The following is a 25455-nucleotide window of genomic DNA, read 5'->3' on the forward strand; positions in this document are numbered from 1 at the left end:
TCTGTAGCTTGGGAATGGAGGAGCTTGATAGAAATATTCACCAATTTCAGCAAGGAAGTGAGCTTTCAGAGATACGGCCACAGGTACCCTTAATCTATCCCGTCTGTGATTATCTCCCTGCAAGTCACATGCAGGAAAATAATCCCCTGCAGCATAGGGCACTGATGTGAAAGGCAGGAAAAGCTCGAAGTCACAGCTGAATGGCTAGAGCTGAACCCATTTCAGCACTTTTCTTTTTCCCCCTTCTACTTCTTATTTGAGACCAAGGCAGCTTAATCTGCATTGATGTCTATGAAGTTACACTTGAAAAGTTCTTCAGTCTGAGAGAGTTTCCTCTCTCATGAATAGGAGTAAAACGCTCAAATATTTTTATGAAAAAGTTTCTTTTCTTTTCTTTTTTTTTTTTTTTACAAAGGAAACTACGAGACATTGCCTGAGAACCTGAACACTGCATTACAGCCAAATTTCCAACCGGCAGCGCAGATATTAATCAAAAACCGCGATTGTAAGAGGAAAAAAACACCCAACCAGGAGGCAGAACAAAACCCACAGGAGACCACGAGAAAACCACTGGAGACGTTCAGGGGATGAGCGTGGCTGATTTGTAGAGAGCAAGAGAATCAAACCATTTCATGGTTGTTATTAATAACACAGAATATGGTTTTTTCAATGATTATTTTCATTTTCATGAACACTTCTCCACCTCCTCCCACTCCTCACTTTCTCTGTGCTCTGCTGTCCACATCCCTGCTCCCCTTCATTAATCCACTTAATTCCAGCGTTAGTTTAGCTACTCATTTGCTTCATTAACTCACTGCTGGAGGAGGCCAGTACCCAGACCCCTGTGATGGAAAGTTCATCTCACTTTTGTACAATCTAGATATTATAGTTATTATGGTTTGGGTGTCTTTGTTCCTTGTGTCTTCAGGAAAATGAGTCTCAGCATAAGACCATAAATTGGAAAAAGCAGAAACTGGACGTTAAATTCCACCGAGTTTTCTTCCACTGACACTAAAAGATGAGTGTCACAGCCCATCCCAAGGTTAATGCATGCAAACATGTCTGATCCACCAAACCAGTAAAGAAAGAACCAGATTTTTCAGCCAAACAACAGTGGAACACCTCTTTTATCCTTCCCATGTAATGAGGCCTCACTTTCAGGGAGAAAGAAAAAAAAAAAAACCCAAACAAGTATTTAAATTACTTAACAAGATCTCTTTAAATATCAGTACAAGGTTAGATGTGATAACGACTCCACTGGCTTTGCCGGCCAAGTTTGACAGCTTTGGTTTTAAAAAAGAAACACCAAAAACCCAAACAAAACTGGAAGGAGCAGAGAGCTACACCGAGATAACATTCAGTGGTGATGAACCTAAGAGTATCTAAAGAACTAAAAAAAAAAAAAAAAAATCAATTTCCTGACTTAGCAACTAAATTCAAATTAGGAAATCTCTGTCTGAAAAACATGGAAGGAAAAGAAGATGGGGAGAGAGGTTAATTGGTTTGTACTGAAAGCACCAAGACACAAAATGCCCTGGCATTCTGCCCTGGCAGGAAAACAAATCTGCAGAAGGGTGATGCACACAGAGCCCACGGAGGGGGATGGAGAAACAAGCATAAACTTAAATTTTGAGCTTCAGGAGCTTTATTTCATCATGATGATGATAATATTGTTGTGAGGTTAATTATGGCACCAAAGTGAGTTTGAGGTACAACTCCAGAAAAGCTACACTGGGAGCTTTACCAACCAAAAAGCTCCACTTCTCAAATATCACTCTCCTTCAGAGAGTAACAATTCTTTTGCACCATGTCTAACAGGAAGGCGGCAGCAAGCCCCAGGCCTGAGAAGATGCTGTTTTTCTTTCAGATCTCCAAGGTTCACTTCATGTCTTAATGCACTTGGCGTTGCTCTCGCCATTAATCGTGGACTGCAGACCAAGAGAAAGTGCTTTTCCAGAAATGACCTCAAACTAAATTCATAATTCTTTAAAAACCAATAAACCCACTGAACCAGAGAGCTCAGCCCTTCTGCAGTGGGCTCCAGGCACACAAAGCTGCTTTATTCCCTTAAGCAAGATCCACGAGCACCTTGATTTAAAGCACAGAGGGGAAACTGTTTATGTGGTTTAACAGCAGCCCTGTGGTTTGAGCCAGGAAAGGCAGGAAGAGGCCAGAAGACACCAGAGGTCCTTTATAAACAGAGTCTAGAGATGTGCTACATAAATTCAACCCACCACTAAATCTGTATTTTTCCCTGCTGAAGCATGGTCCTACCCAAACCTCTCTTCTTCTCTCTTCTAAATGCTTCTTCCTAAAGCTCTCAGATTTAGGGGCAGCACCCCTTAACTCCTTCCAGATGTTCCCAGAGAACTCCAGATCTTCTGCATTTCATTTTTTTTCTGGAGTTACCATCATCAGGAGGGAAGATGCTCTCTGAAGAAGGGATATTTGTGTGTGTCAAGGCATATATTGGATGGGTTCTCATCTTCCTCAAAGGGAAACGCTGTTCTAAGCTGAACGTGGAATTTGAGCAGTCACATCTGTTACACACGGCCTGAAAGATGCTGCAGCTGCTAAAATATTTGGGACACCTCTGCATCCTCCACTGTACAGGAGAGCTGGAAGGTGAAAATCAGAGCCTTGAAGAACACATTGTGCCTGGCTTGAAGTGGTGCCATTAATGCAAGAACAAAGTATCAACTCATCTATGAAAAAAAAAAAACCTTGCACAAGAGTACTCGAAGCTGTGCCTGCAATGCGTGTTTTTAACTCATAAAAAAGAATCTTAATTCTACAAAGGGTTTCGGAGCCTTTAGCTTTTTTTTTTTTTTTTTTTAACTAAGCAGACCATTAAATTCACCTGACCACAGTGAATCAGAAGCAGGATTTTTCAAAGCCTAATATTAAAGGAGACTTTCAAGACTTCTTTCACTCTCCTATAATGCTAATTGGATCTCCATATACTGGACGTCGTGGAAAGGAGGAACAAAATCACAGAGCTTTGCCAACTGATGATAAGGCCCTGCCGGGATTTTGTTTCCAGAAGTACCAACCCCTTTTAGCCAGAAAAGTCTCAGGTATGTAAAACACATCCCAGTGAAACAAAGGGCTAGGTTCTTTTAGAAAACCTCCACACAATGCAAAGACAACTTGTGGAATTTATCAGAATAATGCATCCCTCAGGAGGGTTTGCAAGGAACCAAATAAATAACAAATGTGGCCAGAATTGCAATTTTCTGCATCTGGAGAGAGGCACAGGGTATCCAGAGCAGCTGTGGCTGCTCCTGGATCCCTGGAAGTGCCCAAGGCCAGGCTGGATTTTGAGGATTGGAGCAGCCTGTGATGGTGGAAGATCCCTGCCCATGGCAGAGGGTGGAATGACTTTAAGGTCTCTTCCAACCCAAACCACTCTGGGATTCTCTGTAAGTTCATTATGAGTTAAACTTTAATAAAAGGAAGGAGCATAAATGGCTTTTCCATCAGTGCAACATTAACATTTCTCTTGTGAAAGTAAGGAAACCACATCAGCTCTCTGCTGCCATCCCTGCTCGTATCTCAAGCCCTTTTCGCAGGTGCCATTTAACCAGTTCAAATCACTTTGCACAGGAATAAATCAATCTGAGAAGGGCATGTCCATTACCACCTTTAATTAGGCTTATTGGACAAGCTGCCGGGCCTTTTGGAAAAGAAAAATGTGGATCTTTACCAATCTAGAATTAAAAGAAATTTGCATTAGAATTACAGGCACTTAACTGTCCGCAGCGCTTATTCTGGGGAATAATGCACTTCCAATTTTTCTGAAAATACGGAGGAACTGCTGATTCCTCTCTCCCTGCTGCAGGGAGCCAAGGGCTGGGAGAAGATGGCCTTTGTTCCAATATTATTAAGGGGCATCAGGACAGAGGAGGCTATTTTCCTTCTCCTGATTTTCCTAGGTCCACAGAAAAAAAAAAAAAAAAAAAAAAGGCAATTTTTAAGTTCCACATGTTGTATGTTTCAAATAAAAATCCCAAGCCTGGTTCTCTTAAAAATGTCACTCTAAACTATGATCTGTTGGACAGAGAAAATCCTCAGACAGCAGAGGGAAGTATGCTGATGTTGTTAGGGATTTATAAGTTTGAGACATACATACATAATTTTTTTTCATGGAAACACCTACTGTGACAATGCCCAAGGTTCTCAGAAAGGCAGCAGGTACCAGGTGAGGAATTAAAGGGATTCAGTGATCCAGATCAGAGCTGATGCCTATTCTGTATTAAGTAATCCAGAGCCCATCTCAGAACGAGAACAGACTGGAGAAAACTCCAGATTTAATCCCAGGCCTCAGCACGGTTTTCTGTCGGTTTCACACATTTTACTGTTGTGTTTTCATTCTGTATCCACAGCCATGCAAAGGTCTGGGAGCTTGTTGTTCTTTCGGGGTGACACAGAGGCAGGAGGAGGAAACTGCGCAGGTTATCGAAATCGGTCACATCGGGATGTTCAGATGCTGGGGGAGGAGAGGACTGTGTAAAAACATCTCAACAGGAGGGAACACGAGGTGCTGGAGCTTTGCACCTTCCTTAAGCTGCTTAGCTCCAGATAAGGAGCTTATGCAACTTTCTTAACTCTGGAGAACACCCAGCAAGCGATGGCAAACAGTGCTCAGGTTAAGTTACACTCCGGACAGACACTTCAGGAGTCATTCTGAGCCCTCTGACCAAAGAAAAGAAGCAAAAAACCCCAAGTCCCCTCCAAAAAAACACCAAAATCTGTCCAGGAAAAGTCAGGTACAGTTCAGCAGAGATGAGTTCCATGTTTGTTTTCCCTGATGTTTCCCTTGCATGGCTCGGGGAACGGCACAGTAAACCCGGTTTTTGAGCCAGAGATTATTTCTGATTATTTAGATTGTTTCTAAGTGGAGCCTGGCTGTGAAGAAGCTCCTCCGTGGTGGCTCTTTTGCAGGCAGAAGAGCTTCAGGAAGGAGTACAAACACTGCAGCCATTGGCACCTACTGAGGGCTGTTCAGATCCTCCAAGAAAATAAACCTGGAAGTAAACCCATCAACCCACAATGGGCCTCTCAAGGGTCTTTAAAGGACAGGATAGGGACGAGGTCAAAGCCTTAAGGACTTACAAGAGGCATGATTAAGTTCCATCCAAGGAACTGAATGAGTAACAAACAGGAGGAGAGAGACACTCCAGTCCTCTTGGCAGGCGTTGAAGAAAGCATTAAAAATAAAGCTTGGAAAAATCCTTTCTCTCACCTCAGTGCCTCCTGGAGAGGCACCAAATGCCACCAGGACCATTCCCAGTGGTGTCACACACCAGGTCAGGGCTCAGGGAGCTGGCACCAGTCCCCTGTCCAGCCAGGGGCTCCCAGGGCTGTGTTTCTGCATAGGATGGTGTGCTTCCCCGTCAAGGTCACCCTCATTTCAGCTGTTCTGTAGCAGGACAGATCTGCAGAACAACCCTCCAGCCTCCAAGTGCCCCTGATGAAACACTAGGACTTTCCCATCTTGGGATTTCAGTGTGTGAACCACAGTTCTGTGGCAGGGAAAAGAAAAAAGGTGCCAAACAAAACCCACAATCTCTTATTCCAGGAGAAGAGGGCATGAAACTCTACTTATCCTTCATTTAACAGCCGCAGAAGAACAGCACTGTTAGATGTAACACCTCTTCTGTTTACATTTGAAGCTTATCGAGGAAAAGAGAAGCTCAAGGAGACTATAAACCAGCTAAAACAGCTTTTAAAGCATTACAAACACTGCTCTTCACCAGGGCCACAGCGATTTTTATTTTCTTCAGCAACAGCAAAAATAGTCAATGTGCGATTTCAAAATCAAACAGCTACAAAAATTAGAGTGAGAAATTGAAACGCTGCAAGATCTATAAACAGATTAAGCTCCACAACTAAAAGGAAAACTACCATGTGTATGCAACCACTTCAAGGACTGCATTTGATTCTACAAACAGTCTGCCAGTCCTCTCGAAGGCTTCATTGCTTTTTCCACTATAATTTCTGCAGGATTTTTAGATCCAGGAAAGATGTGAGACAATCAGTGAGAGGAACAGTGCTGAGTGAGAATGCAGCCCCTCAAAAATGGGGGAGAAGAGGGAAATAACTCTGGTTTACATTCATTTAGCTCCTTCTAGGACAAAAGCTAACTCCTCTTGCTTAGTCAAGAGTAGAACACAAACAAGTCAATTTCCAAGAATGGGAAGGGCTGCACATCAGCAGCTGCCCCTCATCGTGTCCAGAAGGATAAAAACCCATTAAAGTGCATTTCCCCTGCAGGCAGGCAGTGATGGCACACAACTCCTGGGGGCTGTGAATGCGGCCCTGGGCTAAGACAGGTCCAGGAAAACCGAAATTCCACTCCAACACACAAAACGGAAGTTTTCAGCATGAATTTAGCCAGGCAACTTCCACCACTTTTAGCAGGAAGACATTAGGGGCAAGCAAATCGAGGTTCATCTTCCCTCTTTTAGGATCAACGATGCGATCCTGAGTCTGAAACAACAAAACATTTTCTGTGGGGTGGAAAGCTCAGTGTGCAAACAGCTTTTCACACGCCACTGACACACACACAAACACAAAGCTCTGCAGCATCCGGAAATCTTTATCCAAAGGAGGAGCACACTGCTAAAAACAAGCACTCAAATGCTCAACTGCTGCAGCTGAAGGACCACAAACCAGAGAAACCTGGGGTCTTCTCCTGATCTTAACAGTGGAAAGGAATGCACCTATGCCAGGGGAGATGCTAATGGTTCTTCATCGTGTTCCTTTGGAGCATTTGTTTTTAAAAAGTGAAAACAAGGTCACTGTTATGATTTAATTGTCCAGCCGCCTGTTCCCAGAGCACGCAAACTTCAGAGGTGAAGAGGTGCTGGTGGTCGAGCAGTGACCTGGCAGAAATGTTCCCAATTACACCCTGCTTTGTAAATTACCCTGGCAAAGCAAATATGCATCTACAGCCTTTGCTTTTTATTGTCATTTACAACCTACACCAACACGCTGGGCTGAGATGTTAAATAAATAACCCAGGGTGCTGCAGAGAGCTCTCCTCCCACTCTGCTTTGCCCACACAACAATCTGCACCACATTCGCAGCAGCAGGCACCGAAAATTCCCCATTAAACAAAGGGAAAGTCATCACAGCGATGCTGATATTTTAGTCAGGAGCTTTTGATGCGAAAACTGCACCAGCCAGGACCACACCAAGGGTTATTACCTGCTCCAGCACCTCATAAAAATCAAGTTTCCCCCCCACTCTGGCAAAAACAAACCCTGTTTTCATGGCTTTAGACATCAAGCAGATGGACAGGTGGGACAGACACATCCAGGTGACTGCACTGAGCTTTAAGAAGCCAGGATAAAATCCAAACCTTTTGCAATATCCAGGGAAATAAAGGGTGGTTTCTGCAACAACCACACCGGCTGAATTTGCTGCTTTCTCCCTATAAAATACTCCACGGCAATGTGTCATTAGAACGGGATTTTTCATCCTGCACACTTTACCAGGAACGCTAAGAGATGCCAACTTCAACAAATGGAATGTCTTCAAATGCAGAGACGCGTGATCCTTCTGCAAATGAACTATGAAAATCTGTATGCTCGCAGGCTGAACAGAATTTATCATTTACTGATCCACCCCGGATTGGATTAGACAGGAATTGCTCCTTATGTAGTCAAGTACTGCACTACACTGGAAATGACTGTCCTGACCTCAGCACAAGCAAAAGGGAGGCTGGACACGCTTCACATTAAGCCAGACTGTGGAAAACCAGTGGATTTCCTCCACCAGTTTACTCCAACGAGAGGTTTACAGCTACAAACAGCTGTAATTTATTGTATTTTACATTTCACAAAAGGCCTGAACATGTTGAGCAGTAATACTCTTCAGAATTGTCAAGGCCTATTGAAGTGAAATATGCTTCCCACATCAGGAACATGGCACTGTGATTTCAGCAGCGCTAGAAAAGCAATAGGATTTTTTTTTTTTTTTTAAGAATCAGTCACAAAAAAACCCACAAAAAACCAGGAATAGTGAGAGGAGTGTTTTTAGAATAGTTAATACCAGGGTAGCTCATTACCACTTATGATGTTGGTGGAAAAGGAATCGGGATTTAACCATGAATTTTCTACGAGGGCTCAAACCACTGTTTCAAAACTACAGTCAAATTCAAGATTTCTCACTTCTCTGTTAAAATTCAATGTACAAGTGTGCCTTTCCTCAGCCATGTATCTCAAAACCAAAGGAACGGGATACAGGAATAGATCTATAGGAACAGGCAGGAGACCTGCCCATACCTGGTGCCTCTTGCAGTGCTGTGTCCATCAGCCCTCACTCAGACAGAACAGCTCTGGACTCCACAGCTGCCTTTGTGCACCACACAAGTGACTTCCTAGCATTAAAAACTGCTTTATTTTTTTTTTTTTTTTTTTTTTTTTTCATTTAAACCCAGTGTGGAGGGACTGATCTGTAACAGCTGAACCAGTTCAGCCATCCTGGACTCGTTCTGCAAATAATCTGGGCTGAGGAAAGCAAAGACAGCTGCTCACACTGGTGGTGCTGGAGCCCTGCTCCATCCTCAGCTGCTGGAATCGCAGCAGATCAGGGAGCACGAGGTTCCCCAGGGAGGCTTGGTGGCACTGTCTTGCAAGTCAGATTTCACTTGCACAAAGATTTTTCTTTTTTTCAGCTTCTTCCTGCTCCCACCTATCCACTCCTTGCCATCACAGTCAGCGCTCCCCCCTCAAATTGCAGCTCAGAAATGCATCACTTGGATTTTCCAGCAACCAAGGACTGGCTGACAGAAAGAACCTCCCAGACAACTCTGGTCATCCCTGCTTTTCTCTTCCTATTCCCACTCACTCCAAAGCCTTTTCCAGCCCACATCTCATTTTCTGGGAGCCCCCCCAGCCTGGCAGCTCTGTTTGAAACACTCCATGATTCAGTCAAACACAGATAAAGTTCCTCCTGCGTGCAATCAGGATTAAGGTAAACACTAAAATACACGTCCAGGTTTCAAATCCTGGCTGTTCCCATTAAATGAGTTTCTCCAGAAGAGCACCAGCTGCAGGGGGGATTGGCCAGGGCTGAGCACAACTTCAGAAGCTCCCACTGCTGCTACCCCCAGCTGGAAGTGCAACATCTCTGCCAGTTAATTAATTATTCTTTACAATAATTAACAGAGAAATTTTTCAAGAGAAAAAAATACCTGGAAGTTACAATTTGGGAAAAATCCCACATCAGCTATGCCAAATGCAAGTATTAATTATTTTAATGAACATTATTATACTTTATTACATTTAAAATGAAACTTTAGGGGGTATAAAACTGACTTCTCTTTAAAAACAAAGCCAATGCTATAAACACTATAACCTGCATTTCGGTTGGTATTTTCTCTCACCACATTTCAACTTTACACTAATAAAATACTTACTAAATTATTTCATCAGCTGCCCACCACCTTCACTCAGTCAAGAAGGAGAATCCATAAGATTTTTGAACTCCTGCCACTTCTCCTCACTCTGTGTTAAAACTTTTCTTTGCATTAGACAGCACATTAAAAAAAAAAAAATCTATATACAGTAAATTTCAGTTAACTGTAGTCAAAGCTGAAAGGTTTTTTTTTTTCCCCCTCCTTCCCACTTTTGTTACCCCAGCAATGTTCTCCTGGATATACTTCTCTTTGAAAGGGCATCAACTCTGATCTGGTTTTCATCTGTCTCAGTGGACAAGAGAACTGTGTGGCTTTTTGAGCTCTGAATCAGAAAAGCCCTTCCCAGCTTATGCAAACCTGCAGCCTGCACCTAATCCTTTCCTGGTTAAGGTACATTACAAAGTATCACTGACAATTATTTAATTTTTTTCCTGCAATTCATTTTCCTGCGCCACATCCTATAAAACGTGGACCATCAAATCTCCACTGAACAGTTTTGGCTACAATTCTGAACAGCCTCACTAAATCAGAGGTGGAGATGTTGGCACAGGAGGGAACTGCAGCTCTTCCAACTTCATTTTTCTGCATTCCAGTTGTTTTTCAGTGGGATAATCACTGCCTGAACTATCCCTGGTTTGGCTGAGGGAGGGAAACTTCAGCTGTAGAGCTGCAAAACAAAACAAACAAACGAAAAGACCTGAGAAAAGAATTGCTGTCACTGAAGATATATTTTAAGGACAACAACAACAGAGCACCAAGGCAAGTCCATCTCCAGAGCCAGTTCCGGTGGCACATTCAGCTTCAAAGAACCAAAACTTTAAGTTCCTAAGCTTCTTCAAACAAAAGTTAATTTCAGGGTATCCTGCTGTTTATGTTTCATCCATCTTGACATCACCCATGCACAACAGGAGCTTAAGCAATGCTTGCATCACATAAATCCCTTGAAAAAGTCATTTCTCATCACTTGTATCTCCAGTAGTGCTCAATGTGTGCATGCATCCCACTCTTCCCTGGTTTCCCTACAGGAACTGGGACATTATGGATTTGACCTAGCTCCAAGCTGAGCACCAAGAAGGATGAAAAATTACTTCACAGATGACCAAACTTCCCATTTTCCTTGATCTTCTAGTAAACCAAGACCAGGCTTGTGACTCTTTCTCAAGTCATCCAAAGTCAGGAGGGATGCTGTCACCTCCAGCCCCAGTCATTCCTAATCACTAATAACTTCCCTGGCCCTGAAGGCTTGCTGGCTCCTCACACCACTGTGAATACACAAAAAAAAAATCCTGTTTGCAGACTGCAGTTAATCTGTGTCTTCTGGTATCAAAGTAAATCCTGATTATCACTTCCATACATATAAAACCACTGGCTTATGTCACTTGTAAGACTCAGCCTCTTCCAGGAAGAACAGCAAAAAAAGATTGCATCTATTTGCAGAAACCTCCCGTTGCTGTACCACAACAACATTAAGATGTTCTTGTGGTATTGCGATGGGAAAATTCCCACAAGAGAAACACCACAACAACATAAACATAAACAACATTAAAGACAGCGAGGCTCGCTCAGAAAATAAAACAAACAACCCAAACCGCCGCCCCTGCACAAGTGGTTGGAAGCATTTGTTTGTGGGTGGAAACTCCAACAGAAGCATTATAGGAAAGTGACAGGGAAATATGGCATCGCTCCTTAGCTACGGTGACGTGATCTTTAGGAATTTAAAGAGCAAGTTGTTTAGGTAGGTCCAGCTCAAGGATTTGCAGGGCGTGCAGCCAGCAGGGTGCATGCACGGATTTCTGGACAAGACCCCAAGTGAGGTGACCAGCATTGGAGCTGAGTGAGTGACAGAGCTACAGGAATCACCACCAGAGCTTCTCATCACTCCACAGCAGCCCCAAACCCCCCAAATCCAGTGGTTTAACTGACGTCATCGTCAGGAATTTAAAGAGCAAGTTGTTTAGGTAGGTCCATGTATCACATCCAGCTCAAGGATCTGCAGGGTGTGCAGCCAGCTGGATCCATGCTCGGGTTCCTGGACAAAACTCCAACTTAAGACAGCAGCATTGGAGCTGAGTGAGTGACAGGACTACAGGAATCACCACCAGAGCTTGTCATCACCCCACAGCAGCTCCCAAATCCCAAAAATCCAAGGGTTTAACTTCCTTAACACAGAAAAACCCCCAAGCTTCAGATCAGCTAGACAACTTCTACCTGTTCTATTCATTGAGGTGCCATCCACGAAACCCACTCTGGAAAATCCCCATCGCCACTGCCAGATCCTGTGCTCCGAGCAGCACCTCCCACGGCTTTATTCCCAGAAAACACCAATGCTCCCAGCTCCAAACCTGCACTCCATCCATGCCCTGCAGTGCAAGGCAATGCCAGAGTGAGAGAGAGAAGCAGAAGGACCAGGGATGCTGCGGGAGCCCTGAGGAGCAGGGATGTGGCAGGACAGAGCTCACAGCACTCTGTGCCTTTAGCGCAGCCCCAGCACCAACTCGGCAGCATTTTGGCAAGAGTTAAACACCTTCACCAGTCACTCCCCTCAAATGCTTTCACAAATGCATTTGCCAGTTTACTATGGGAAGTCTCCAGCATAATAAACAACTTTCTGGAACAATTCCACGTGGGGTAGTAACATACTTTCAGTGCTTACGAGTTCAGTATTTCCATTCCTAATTTTAGTATTTTGTTCATAGTTTCCCACATACATTAAAAAAAATACATCACTGAAGAAGCCTGGCATGCAGCTTAAGCTAGAGTTCAAGTTTCTCTTGCAAAATACAGCAGTCAATACTTTGGGAAAGTTTCTTGTCGCTTGTAAGGTCTTGGTTTTGATTTCTGCACTCACAATAAAAATACTGACATTCTTTCCCCTCGTGTAAAACACGGTAAAAAAAAATCAGGATTGATTCTGTGCGTGTGTCAGGGGCACCGGTAAGGTAATCCCGACCAACCAGTTCCCACCCAAGGCTATTGCTGGATCATTCCCCAACAAAATGGTGCTTGGATTTGGGTTAACCACAGCCAGGCACCACGCTGGATTGGCAACAAGGTCACACATCACGATGCTGGGGACGCCAGCAGCTCGCAGCCAGCCAGGTGTGAACCACAAACGCGAAGTTGCAAGAGGGAAGGCAGAGCAGTGGGTAGAGAGCAGTGAGCAGTGGTTAGAGAAGGAGCAGCAGAGCAGTGGGTAGAGAAGGAGCAGCAGAGCAGGCGAACCCTGCCGAGGCTGCTCGGGGAGCGGAGGCAGCGGCCGTGCCGAGCCACCGCTGAACTCGGTGTGCTCTGCCCCGGCTGCCGGCAAAGTTCCGCGATCGCCAGGATTCCCCCAAACCCGAACGGCCGCGAAGGATGTGCAGGATGAGAGAAATTCTCCTTCGAAAGGGAAAAGGCTTTTCCAAGAGCCTTCACTGGCGTGGTGCGGGGGTTGCTCCACACCAACACGCCAGATCCCCACCGACACCAGAGCTGGGGGCGAGCTCCCGTACGCGCCTTCTCGCCTTTGAGACAATTAGCGCTTGATTAAAAGCAAAGCCAGAGCTGCCCAGCTTTAGAACTTGAGCAACTCCAGACTCAGAACAATTCTAGAAGGGAGGAAAAAGCCCAAACCCCGAGCAAACGCTCAGAGCAGCAGCAGCCGCACGCCCCGGCATCGCGGAGCCGAGGCGCATCCGCAGCCCTCGGGGGAGCCCCGGGCGCCCGGCGGAGCCCTCGCCCCCGGGACGGGCGGATCGGGAGGGGACGGCAGCTCCCTGCGGGCAGGCGAGGAGCCTCGCAAATGCCACCAGCGGGGATCAGCCAGGCGGGCAGCGGCACGTACCGAGCGCCCGTGCCTGGCGCTGCATCTCCCAGCCCGGCAGGGACCCTCCCGCGGCGCCGTGCCCGTGTCCCCGGTACCCGCTGCATCCCCCCCGAGGGATGCGGGGGGCTCGGCGCTCCCCTCAGCCGCTGCCCAACTTTGTTGCCCGAAGTTGCCCACCTGCAGCCGAGCCTTTCCAGCCGCCGCAGCGCTGCCCTTCCCCGCGGAGCCAGCGCCGTAATCCTGCGGCTCCCGCGGCTCCCGGCGCCTGTTCTGGAGCGGCGCTGGCCGCGCTGCCGGCGGCGGGGCGGGCCCGGCGCGATCTCCCGCCCACCGCTCCTCACCGATGCTCACCGATGCTTACCGCCCCGGGGCTGGACAGCCCTGCCCAGCCCTGCCCTGCCCAGCCCAGCCCCTCCGGACACCGCCGGGCCCGCTGGCGCCGGGGATGCTCCGCTGGCGGCGGCCGTGGTTCCCCCGAGAGCCCCCGCTGGACCCGCCCGCTCAGCGGGGATGCGCTGCCGGGGAAAGTTGAGGCGTTATGGCTTAAATAAAAACTCCATCTCGTTTCTGGGCTGGAAGCCCAAGGAAAGAGTCAGGTTCGCGTAGGTCGCTGTGCAGGAGCCGGGTGGAGGGTTTATTGGATCTGGCTCCGGCTGATCGCAGCATTAGAGCTGTGTGGTGTAATTAAGGCTGAGCAGAATTCCTTTGAGTGCCCTTTTCTTTTTTTTTTTTTTTTTTTTTTTTTTTTTTTTTTTTTTTTCTTCCTTGTGGCAGGTAGTACTAAATTTCCTGAAACCTGTATTATCTTTCAGCATCCCAAAGCACAGTGAAGTGTGTGTTATAATAAAGTGTGCATTAGCTCCCTGTGCCTCAATTGAAATCGAATTTTGCCAGGGATGACTTTGTCTTCAGAGCCACAGTGAAGTGTTAATTTAAGAGAGTCAATCTTAGCACCACAGAATGGTTTGGGTGAAAAAGGGACCTTAAATCCCATCCAATGCCACCCCTGCCATGGCAGGGACACGTCCCACTGTCCCAGGCTGCTCCAAGCCCCAGTGTCCAGCCTGGCCTTGGGCACTGCCAGGGATCCAGGGGCAGCCACAGCTGCTCTGGGCACCCTGTGCCAGGGCCTGCCCACCCTCACAGGGAACAATTCCTTCCCAATATCCCATCCACCCCTGTCCTCTGGTAGTGGGAAGGCATTCCCTGTGTCCTGTCACTCCACACGCTTGTTATCAGCCTCTCTCCATCTTTCTTATAGCTCCTTCAGGCTCTGGAAGGTCGCAGTGAGGTCACCCCAAAAACTTCTCTAGGCTGAACAATCCCAGCTGTGCCAGCCTTTCCTCCTGGCAGAGCTGCTCCATCCCTCTGCTCATCCTGGTGCCTCCTCTGGGCCCCCTCCAGCAGCTCCAGGTTCTCCCTATGCTGGGACTTTCCCAGAAGGGAGAAAGGACTTGATGTCTGTCCTTTTGCACACAGAGGAATTCTGGACAAGGTGGCGATGCTTTGCTGTCATGGTAGAAGGAGGAAGGACGTGAAGAAAACAATTTGCCTCTTCAGCAAGTAAGATTTAAGTCCCTGCCACCTCCGTTTCCCTTTCTGTCCAGTTGTGTCATGAATTATTGAAATGTGCTGGCTGAGAAACAATGACATCTCCTCTGGGGATAGCAGAGACTTGACACAGCATCTGTTGCCCCAGACTTGGTGCAGAAGCCCTGACCTGAAGAGATATCCTTACTTTGCCATGCCTGTGCAGGTCTATAATTAAGAAATGTCCAGCACAGAAGTGTTTCCTCTTCTGTAATGAAATGTGGAACTGGTCTGAGGAAGGGATGTCAAAAAATAAATTAGCTCAGAAAAACAAGATGCATTTTTAATTGGCAGAGTGGGATCAAATAGGACTCATAGAGATGATAGAATTACAGGGATTTAATGAGCAGAGATTTATACCAGTGAGGTCCAGCTCAGCCCTGGCACGGAGCAGGAAGATGCTCTCAGCTTGTTTGGGGCTGATGTAGCACAGATAACCCCACCACATCTGTCATGGGTTTTGATCTAAACCAAGACAACATCTCTGAAACTCCACTTTGGGCTTTTGCCTGGACAATAATACTAATTTTCAGTTATTATTGCACAAAGCCTTCGCTAGGACTGGGGTCAAGCCTTAGTTCCCCAGCAAGCTCCAGCTCAGATAGGAACATGGTGGCTGTGAACTCCTCTGTGGGGCAGGAGCAAACCCCAGATGCAGATTTGGCTTCCTCAGAGCTCTGCTGGTCACGTCACATTCACCACACCCGAGTCTTATGAGAGCTGACAGGGTCAGGGACCTGTGGCACAACTCTCCACATGGAAATATCAGCTTTAGCTGTGCAAGGCCAGGGTGAGAAGGAGAGCCTGTATTTTTATGCTTGACCGACCCCAGAGGCTGTTGGAATTTTGAAAATGCATCCTGCAGCTTGCCTTGCCTGGTGTCTTTTGTCACCTCCAGCCCAGCCCCATCTCTGGACTCCTGTGGCCAACTAATATATTTTTTCAATTTCAGTTACGTCAAGGACTTCAAATTCCTATCATAGGTATCAAGTTAGGCCACATAAAAGATGCTTTTATTTTAAGTTTGTCAGAGAGGCACTTTATGAGATTGTGAGGTTGAAAAGATGACTCTAATCTTTAAGGTGACAAGTTAAAAAGGACAAAACCCACTCTTCCCCTCACTTATTTTCCAGCAACCCAGGCATGCATAAATGGTGGGTTTGTAAGTGCTTTCCCTGTATTCATTTCAGAAAACACAGCAAAGCTGCAGTATCACCATGTACTTATTGAAGGGAAGCAATTTGCAGACAGTGGATTCTCTGAGGTTACCTGGAATGTTTTCACACAGCCCCTGAGCCTGTGCTGCCCTTCTGCCATCTGGGGCTTCTGAACCCACTGCAATATTCACATTCAGTAATAACAACTTAATTGCCAGTCTCACGCTCCTTCCAGCTAATGATTATTTTTTTTCTTATTTCCACTTGTCATTCAGACATCACTGTCAACAGCTCTTTGAAATTACATGTGAAGAACAGCAATGCTTCTACTCTAGTCTTGTCTAATTAAGGCTTCCTAAGAATCAAAGTGGGGAAAAAAGCCCTGCACAGGTGTAAGCAGGTACATGAAAATAATATTTAAACTTCCCAATTAATAATTTGTTTTGATGACCTGGCTTAACCCTGTCCATCCTGATGGCAGATGGTGTAGACCCAAAATACCAACTGAGCTCTGGCTCTTCTTAACTACACCTTCTCACTGTTCTCTGCTTTAGTTGCTGTGCCCATTTCCAAGCAATTTTTCCACCTTCATATTTTCACCACATGGGTTGCCCACATAACTTTTGTGTCCTGCTTTGACAAACCTTGTTTTTCAAATTTTAAATGGGAATTTAGCCACCAGTAACAAGCGGAATCAGACACACCGTAAATTCCTCCAGAAAAAAAAAAAAAATCAATCAGTGCTTTTCTCCCAGCTGCTTCAGCTTTTGAAGAGCTTCTCCTACCATTGGCAGAAATACCAAATAACTCACCTCAAGCTTAAGCTGAGCTTGGTTTGTAAAACGTCTCTAGGACATTGCCAAAGTGGGATCTTGCCAATGGGGCTCAGTGGACCATTAGTCTGGTCTTGCCACTGACAATCACTATCAGTTTCAATTAACTGAAACAGCCACTAGAAAGTAGAATATTAAAAATAAATTTAACACCTGTTGAAAATTTAGTTTCCAGTCCTTCTAGGTGTGAAGGTTCGAGCAGCCCACCTTTTCCAATCACACTTTCAGACATAATTGTGTCAATGGCAAAAATACTTGGCGAAAGTACAGGATGCAGTTAAATGAGTAGAAAATCGACTCTTTCCTGTTATACTTGTGGGATTCTTATTTAAAGAGAAGTGCTTAATGTCAATTTAATCTTCCTAATTTTTAAGTGATGCTTCCCTCCTTAAGCTGACGCTGATACCAACCGATCTGAGGCCTTGATCTGCAGGCACAGTTAAGAGATTGTGCATTTCTCTCAAGATCGAGGTCAGCTGTAACAGCTGGGGTTTTTTTGGAATATCTGTATCACAAGCCCTTGGGGAGATTCCTTGGTGTGGTGGTGCCACAGGATAAGCTGCATTCACTGCCTTGCCTGGTCCATGGTCACCAACATGCTCCTCGTGCCCATGGCCAGCTGGATTTTGCCCCCACTTTGGATAATCCTGCTCTCCACAGGCCTGGGAGGCGTTTTCTTAAAGTAATTCTGTTCTTAGAAGCAGCCAGCACAGCTCTGGTCCAATTTCACTGAATTCAATGGTAACACTTCCTTTGGCACCGAACCCAATTGATTAAATCACCAAGCATCTTAAAATTCCCATTTCATTGCCTCCATGAGCTGCTGCTCGTGCTAATAAATGGAAGAGTGCGACTGGTGTTGGGAGCAGCAGGAGGGAAGGGCCGGAGGGGGGAGGCTTAATGAGGGGCCCTGTCTGTGTTAAGGAAATTAATTCTGTGGCTGGATTAAAGTGCAGCACTGGAAGCCTCACTTTGCCCTGACAGAGTCTGCATTAAGGGTTTACACCTCTGTAATAACCCCAGTGGTGTTCTGGGGATGCAAATGTCCTTAGATGCAGGCAGGACCTGCAGCAGGCCGCAGTGACTATTCCAAAACCCATCAAAGGAAGTGGATTATGTGCAATTGTGCTGGAGAGCAGCGCACAGAAAAGAAAATGATAATAGGAAGGTTAAGTGCCCAGCGAGTGCAAACTGATATACAATATCTTGAAATCACGGAGAAAGAAAATTAAAATGGGGAAATGATTTCACATATAGGTAGATGGAGGCGTAAAAGCAATCTATGAACTCAGAGAGGGAGAGCAATGAGAGTGGTGCTGTCAGATGTGCAGCCTTTTGCCCATTAGAAAGAAGTGATTGAAGGCTAATTCCAATAAACAGGCAATTTTAGTTTTGTCATTATTTCAGGGTTAGTTTTTTCTGACTCTGCTTTTGTGTGTCGTTGAAATATTTGTGTATTAATAGCTACTCATTTTAATAGCATTACAGTAATTTGAACATCTGCAGCTACCAGGCATTAAAATACGATCACTCCCCTATATTTCAAGTTATTTTTTGCAGTACTTCTGCCTGATTTTGTCACACCCATTAAAATGCAAGGGATCAGTTCTTATCATTACCCATTAACTGGCAACCTTGAGCTGAAGTGTTCAGCAGGAACCAGCCTGATGCCTGGAGGCCTGGCCAGCAATTCAGTGGAAGGCAGAGACATTTTATGGCTGTCCTGGAAGCTGAGTGATGGGCTGTGTAACTTTCCTAATCAAATCCAATTAAACACAGAATTCTATTCCCACCACCCCTGCCATCCTTTGTTCCAACAAATTGCCTGATGTGCTCTTCAAGTTTGCTAAATATGGAACGTATCCTAAATGAGAGGCTTTAATTCCACCAAAAGCTCAGCTTAGTTTATTAAAGAAATGAGAGGTTTTGTTTAGAGTGTTGAGGAGCTCTCACAGGGCAGGAGGATCTCTCTGGAGGAGAAATGACTCCTCTCTTGGGCTCAAACTGGCTTTTGAGGAGGTGAACCCACAGAGGATAAATGAATCCAGAACATGACTGTGAATTTGCTCTTCAGGGGGTGAAGACAAAGACCAAAGCGCAGGAAACCATTGCCAGTAGAATGTGGTTGGTAAATATTTGACCAGCAAAGAAATACTCCTGAAAAGTGCTCTGGAACGTGATCACTGGCACTGTCATGCCAAGGAGGAGAGGAGGAAACAGCAGCTCCTCCTCCTTCCCTTCTTAGCCTCACAGGGTTTTTTCATTCTACTCCAAAGAGCTTAACTCACATTTTTTAAAGTGATTTCTGTAATGGGACAATATTTACTTGCAAATGTGATGCAGGATTTTAGTCTTTTCCCTCCTAGCTGGGGAATTCATGGCAGCCAAACATCAGGAACTGTCTTCATCCTTTCAGCCATTTCTCACTTTCCATGCAGCCAAGGAGTAATTCTGTAGAACTTTAAAAAGCATCTGACACTTGAAATGTTAATATGATAAAGTAGGATCAGGCTTCAGCATTATGCAGTTTCATTCATGAGTTAGCTCAGGCATCCCAAACATGTCTGAGGGGGAGAAAAGGTAAATGCATTTAAATCCTTTGCCAGCAGGATCAGATGCAGCCAGATAAAACAAGGAGCATAAATAACAGTGACCTGGAAAGGAACAAAATGAAAACCAGCCTACCTGAGAGATAAACAAGGCAAAAAAGGGCCCCGGGAGCCTGGATTTGGTGAAGTATTTCAGCCGCTATTTACATTTGTCTCCATGAAAACACACGCCCTTAATTCCTGCCCAGGTTAGGAATACTCCCCTAAATCAAATATTAATAATTTTGAGATCTATAAATACCCTGATGGGAAAACTCTGCGTCAGTAATGAATACAAATGACCCTGTGCAAATGTCTTTGAGCAGGGAAAATAAGGACAGCAGCATGTCAGTGACCTCCAGCCGGAATGTCCCCAGAGCTCAGCATCAGGCCACTTGTGAACCTCAACGCATTGAAAGCAGACTTCCAAATACTTGGAGAATGTTAAAATAAAAGGAAGATCCTAAGAGAATTCCAGTTGATAACGGATTATTTTCCCAGTTCCTGCTGTTGATCCTTCTCGTGCCCCTCTCCCAAACACCAATTCCATCCATGGCAGGCAATTTTCCACCTTCCTCAATGATTGTGTCAAACTTTCCTTGACAGCAGAGTGCTAGTTGGCTGGAAGATAACATCTCTAATTTCAGCATTAGAATCAATCCAATATCAGGTTTTCTACTCACTGAAACCCTGCACGGAGCTGGATCCAAAAATTTAGAGTTGTTGGCCAGAAAGTGGAAGAAAACAAGTTACTGGGTTGGTTTTTTTTTTTTTTTTTTTTTTTTTTCTGGGTTGTATTAAACTTTGTCCCACTGGATGCTCTTTCTGTTAATTAATTTTTCCTTTACAATTGCAGGTAAGCTATTAATCTATTGACTTGAGGATTTTTCAAAGCCTTTCCAGAAATAAACTCTGGGATGAAAGGATCCTAAGATATGCATGGAAAGTAGAACTGCTGTTTTGTCATTTTCAAGCCCGTGGTTTATCCCCAGCCTCTCTAATTCCCTTTACATGGATGTCAGATGGAATAATGCAATGAAAAATTACCCCAAGATTCTGTTTCCCATTGCAGAGGTGATTTGTACAGAAAGTTTACCAAGTTTTTATATGAAATTTGATTAAAAAGTCACTAGCATTCCAACTGCTATTATTTAGAAGCAGAAAATTAATGGGGGCTTGGGTTTAAATTAACACTGGTTTTATTCTATGCATGCACTTCCATCTCATTATCTTTCGTTCCCTTAATCCCATTGCCCAAAAATTTGCTTTCTGATAGTGAACTCGACAGAAACTCTCAAACACTCTTGCAGTTGTGGAATGCAAATTCATTTAAATAACATTTTTTTTTGCTATTCGCAGTTCCTGGATAATACAGGAAAATGCCACAAAATTTTCATTATTGGAAATAGATTTTTTTTTCCCAATAAATTTTTAAGTTGCCTCTATTATGGCCCACTGTGTATGAAATAAATGTGATTTAAACTGTTGTGCCCTCTACTGGCATAAAGAAAATCATGAAAAAAAAGAGAAAGAAATCCCTTGTTTCCAGATGTTGCACCAAAACACAGCTCCCAAATCAACTTTTTATTGTTCCTTGGGGGTTTTTTTTAATTATGTTTTTGTCACATTTGAAGACTGGATTATTTTCATCATTAAATCTTAGCACATTAACAGCTTACAGATATAATTTTTTTAAAAAGAGAAAATCTGTTTACACTATTAAGAGAGTATAAAAAGGCTTTGCCATAGAAGAATATGATGGTGGGGAGGGTGTGTTTACACAGTTAAGAATAACTTCGTTTTTATGAGACTTTGAAGAGCTGTGCTATCAGAGACCATGAGAACCAACCCATCTGACAAAGTCCTTTATGAAGTTCAGAGCAACTCTGGAGCATTCATTTGAAAGAAAATCTGTAGGAGTTGATGCATAATGTGAATTTGAATATAGAATTTCATGTAATACAGGAGAATCAAGATCTCACCCTCTGCTGAAACCCGTCTAATCAACCCTTCACCTCCCACTTTAAAGAAAACTCGATTTTCTGTCCTATCCCCCACCGCTGCAGTTGTCAGCTGGCATTAAAGTGGAATAAAAAAGAAACAAAACCATCCCCTTTGGTGAGGAACTCGCATGCTGCAACTTCCCAGCATGGGCAGGATTAGTCAGGGATGCTAATTGCAATCCCAATTGACAGATTTATGCCATAATATGAAATCCATTCAGCACAGTGGCAAGAATGGTCGTATCTAAAGGAGCTGTGGGGAGCAGCCCTGCGCTGGGAGTCAGCTCCACACTTTTCTTCCAGCCTGTAGGAACGCATCAGATCCCTCATTTTTCACCTTTTGCAAAATGCAGTTTCAGGCTGCAGATTAAATGGATACCAGACCACACGGATCAGAGAAGAAAAAAAAAATTACGTCCCAGAAAACTTAATAATCAGCAGACGAAGGGGCCAGTGTACTCTTGCCCCTTTCTTTGGCTCCAGCATTGTCCCTCTGCAGTGGAAGGAGTTTGTTTACCAGCAGAATCCGAAACATTAATCACAGAATTAAGTTATAATGTCCCCTCTAAGTGGCTTTATTCATAAGGACCTGCGTCTGGAGATGAGGTGGGTACAAATAGCACGGGGTCAGCCTTCAGAAATCTCAGGCTGCCATTAAAGGCTTCATTTCCAGAGAAAACTACAGTGCCCAAATGAGCTGTAATCACACTGGGAAGCAGAGGATGGACTTGTGCTTACACACAATTCCTTCTGCCAGCTTCTCTGTGCTGCACTGTGTCACAACAGAAGTAAATATTAATGTCTCATGCATGACTGTTGCTTTGAACTGCTGTGTGTTTCAAACACATTTAGCTTTACGGCAGAACCTTTTTCTGGACAGAAAGAAAAATCCCTTAATATTTCTAAATTAGGAATCTTCTGTGTGTCTTTGCTGACTCAGTGGAAAGCAGAATATTTTTTAATGTATCACAGGAATATCTCAGAGAAGAAAGCCAATTCTATTGCCATGATCATCTCCACCCTGAGCCTGGTAACCAAAGTCTCAACCTTCAGGCAGCTGTTGCAACAAGTTCACTCCTTGCTCCTGCCATGAGCTGCATGGGGCAGTTTGGGCTTTACTAAGTGGATTCCAACTTATTAATTGGTTACAACAATTAGCCAGAGTGCCCAGGGCTTGATGGCCCTTGGTTTCATGTGGGTCAACTATAGAAATTCATTCCACTTCATCCACACACTAGAGCTGCTCCCCCATTCCTCTGGCACAGTCCCAGCCCTCTGTGAAACGAGAGTGGAAAGATTTTCCCTTCCTTCCACATTTTGTTGATATCAGGCGTTTTCTGTGGCCATAACTCCCGTGGTGGGGATGCAGGTAAAGGACATCTGAGAGGGAAGAGCTGAAGTGGTCTGGCCCTGAGAGGGAGACAAGGATTGAGCTGGATCCTTCTCTGAAATTCCCTGGTGTAATAAATTCACCACGGTGCTTTACCCTTCTCACTTCACCACAGGAGCATCTCCCACCCCCAGACTCAGGGAGAACAGGCTCACCCCAGGGCCACCTGTGAGGGGATTTTCCTAATTCCTTCATACCATACCTGTGATCTGAGCTGGCAGTTGAACCAACAGCAGTCCCACTCACATGGTCAGGGAGGGCAGTGCTGGGGCAGCTCCTCAGAGCACAAACCCCTCGAGGCGGCTCAGACGAGCCCAAACCTACAGGCAAACCTCGATCCCACGTTCTCTGACCACCCAGACCTCAGTGGTGACTGTGGAAAGCAGTGCTGTGATTACCTGAGCCGCCTGGGACACTCACCTGGGCCTTGGCTGAGGCTCCCGGGGGAACACCTGGAGATGGCAAATCCTGGGATGTGTCACAGCATCTTCAGGCACGGTGCCATCTGTGACTGGTAAAACTGGGTCCCTGAGAACTTCATTCAGCTGCTCACCTCTCTGCAGCTGGCTTTCTCCTCTCTTGTCTGGCCCTTGGTTTAGAATCCTTTCCCTTTCTGCTGCTGTGATTTTGCTGTTATGGGAACTTTGCAGAGGAGAAAAACAAACAGATCAGTGTTTGATGTTGCGCTCTCTGTTTAGAAGTTTGTTTTCCTTTCTTCTTCCATTGCATCAATATTAACATGTTGATTCATAAGCCAAATAAATAAAGGCTATAAATACATTCTTTCTGTTTTGTTTTTTTAAATTGTGAAACCTCAAAGTTACAGTTCCCACAGCAACTGCACAATGTGCACATATATTAAAGGCAGGGATATTGCCACCCAAGGCAGCAATCAAATATGCATGAGGGACTTATTTACACATGAGGACTGTGCAAGTTTGAAATCCCAGAATCAAGGAGCACCTTGGATCTATCCCTGATGCTCTGTTGGGGAGAAAAATCCGAACATGTTGGTCCTTGTGGGCACAGGGGAACTCGACCTTGCCCTGTGCTGAAGTGCTTATGGATAATGGGATGGCGGTGACTTTACCAGAGCTAAAGATGCTGTGGATAAAGTAATTACTGTAATTAGCTGAAATCCACAGCCAGAAGGTGTCATAACAACCAAAGCATTATGAACAGAAATCATTGTTCACAGTCCTGATGATCCTTAAATGCTGTGAAATGCTGAGTTTGATTGAACAGGAGTGAAGAGTGCTCGGTATGTTGGAGAAGTTCGTGCTACCCAAATGCTGTATCTTTTGCCATCCATGACTTGATTTAATCCTGGTTTCTGGTCCTCAACCAACTACTGGCCAATCAAAATTTCTTTTTTTCTAGGTCGTGAATTCAGCATTTCAGCCCTTACCTTTGCCCAGCACTGGGATCTCAGTTTGTCCCAAAGGCTGCTCTGCTGCGACTGATGTTCTTCTCTGGGCCTTGCCGTTTTCAACCCAGGTTTTCCAACAGTGCAGGCAGCTCTGGCATTGCACCCTGAGCCAGGAATTTGGGCATCTCCCTCAGCAACAGTGTTGCTTGGCAATCCAGTGTGCCTCCTGCTAATGGGGAACTGTCCAGAGAGCCTCTGAGAGGTGCCCTGAGAGAGAATTCAGATTTAAAAATGCAACAGTATAGATTATCTTCTTTTCCGTAGTCTATTATTACAAATAGTAGAGGCTGTAGGCATCAGATTTCAGTGATAAAAAGGGAAGCAGCGTGTCATCAAGTGACTGAATTCTTGGTGCCATTAATCTCGTACAATCTAGTAATTAAAAGGAACTGGAGGATTCCAGAATTTGAAAGGAAGAGCCATTAGCATGTTTAACTGTAAGCAGCTGGATATTTTACGGGCAAAAATGGGCGAATGTTGATTGGTTTTGAGGCCTTTGGAGCCCATCTCAGCTGCTCTGGCAGCTCTCCTCCAGAACACACACCGGGGAGAGGATTTATGGCCCAGAGGAGAACGCTGTCCTCAAGTGTCACCTTGAACCTGCTCATACGGATGGGCTTGAGCATTATCATCCACATCCCTCACATTCAGCATCAACATGTGCCACGTTGTGTGAGGCTACAAGAGCCTGGTGTCTGTTTCTGTAGAGAATGCATCAGATTTGTGTTGATGGAAATAAGAGTGATTAGCATAAATTTACCTTACCACAGGGACGACATTTGAAAGCAGTTGTATCAAAGCACCATCATTTCTGTGGAGCAAGTTTGTGCTGCGCCGTGAAAGATGCCTTTTAAAATGCTTTTATTTCCTCTGAAAAGCAGCAGGAATTGCCAGGCAGATAATTTTTCAAAAATGTTCCAGGATTTCTTATGGATATTAATTTCTGTTTAAGCCTCTCCAAACTTTGGCAGAAAGACAAGTTTCATTTTTCTCTCACAATTCTTTTAGTTCTGCAGATGTTGTAGCCAGATTGGCAATAAATTTTGCTGGAACAGTTAACTCAACTTAGGGAAAGGTGCTGTTATTTAATATTCTGTTTCTGTCTCACCTTTTGAACCTTAATTTATAGGTGGTGTCTTTTACAGCTACCATTTCATATAAGTCTGCAAAACTTATTAGACCATTATGTTCTCTGCCAACCAGAATCTGATTGGTTTTCTTAATAAATATCTT

At 44.8% G+C, this 25455-nt stretch overlaps 1 protein-coding gene across 2 annotated transcripts in view; it reads right to left on the reverse strand.

The window, feature by feature from the left end:
- CNTN3 (contactin 3) overlaps positions 1-23361 on the reverse strand; it is a 108658-nt gene extending 85297 nt beyond the window's left edge. The window contains exon 1 of one of the 2 annotated variants that reach the window (XM_066195178.1): positions 23214-23361. The gene's annotated coding sequence lies outside the window, so the exon portion shown is untranslated. Of the gene's footprint in view, positions 1-13409; positions 13491-23213 lie in introns of those variants that run through there. The other variant, XM_066195176.1, reaches the window with a different exon arrangement.
- Between the last annotated feature and the right edge of the window lie 2094 nt (positions 23362-25455).

Source organism: Chamaea fasciata, unplaced genomic scaffold, assembly GCF_029207755.1.
Source record: "Chamaea fasciata isolate MVZ Bird 193981 ecotype frontalis unplaced genomic scaffold, bChaFas1.0.hap1 SCAF_13, whole genome shotgun sequence".
NCBI lineage: Eukaryota > Metazoa > Chordata > Aves > Passeriformes > Sylviidae > Chamaea > Chamaea fasciata.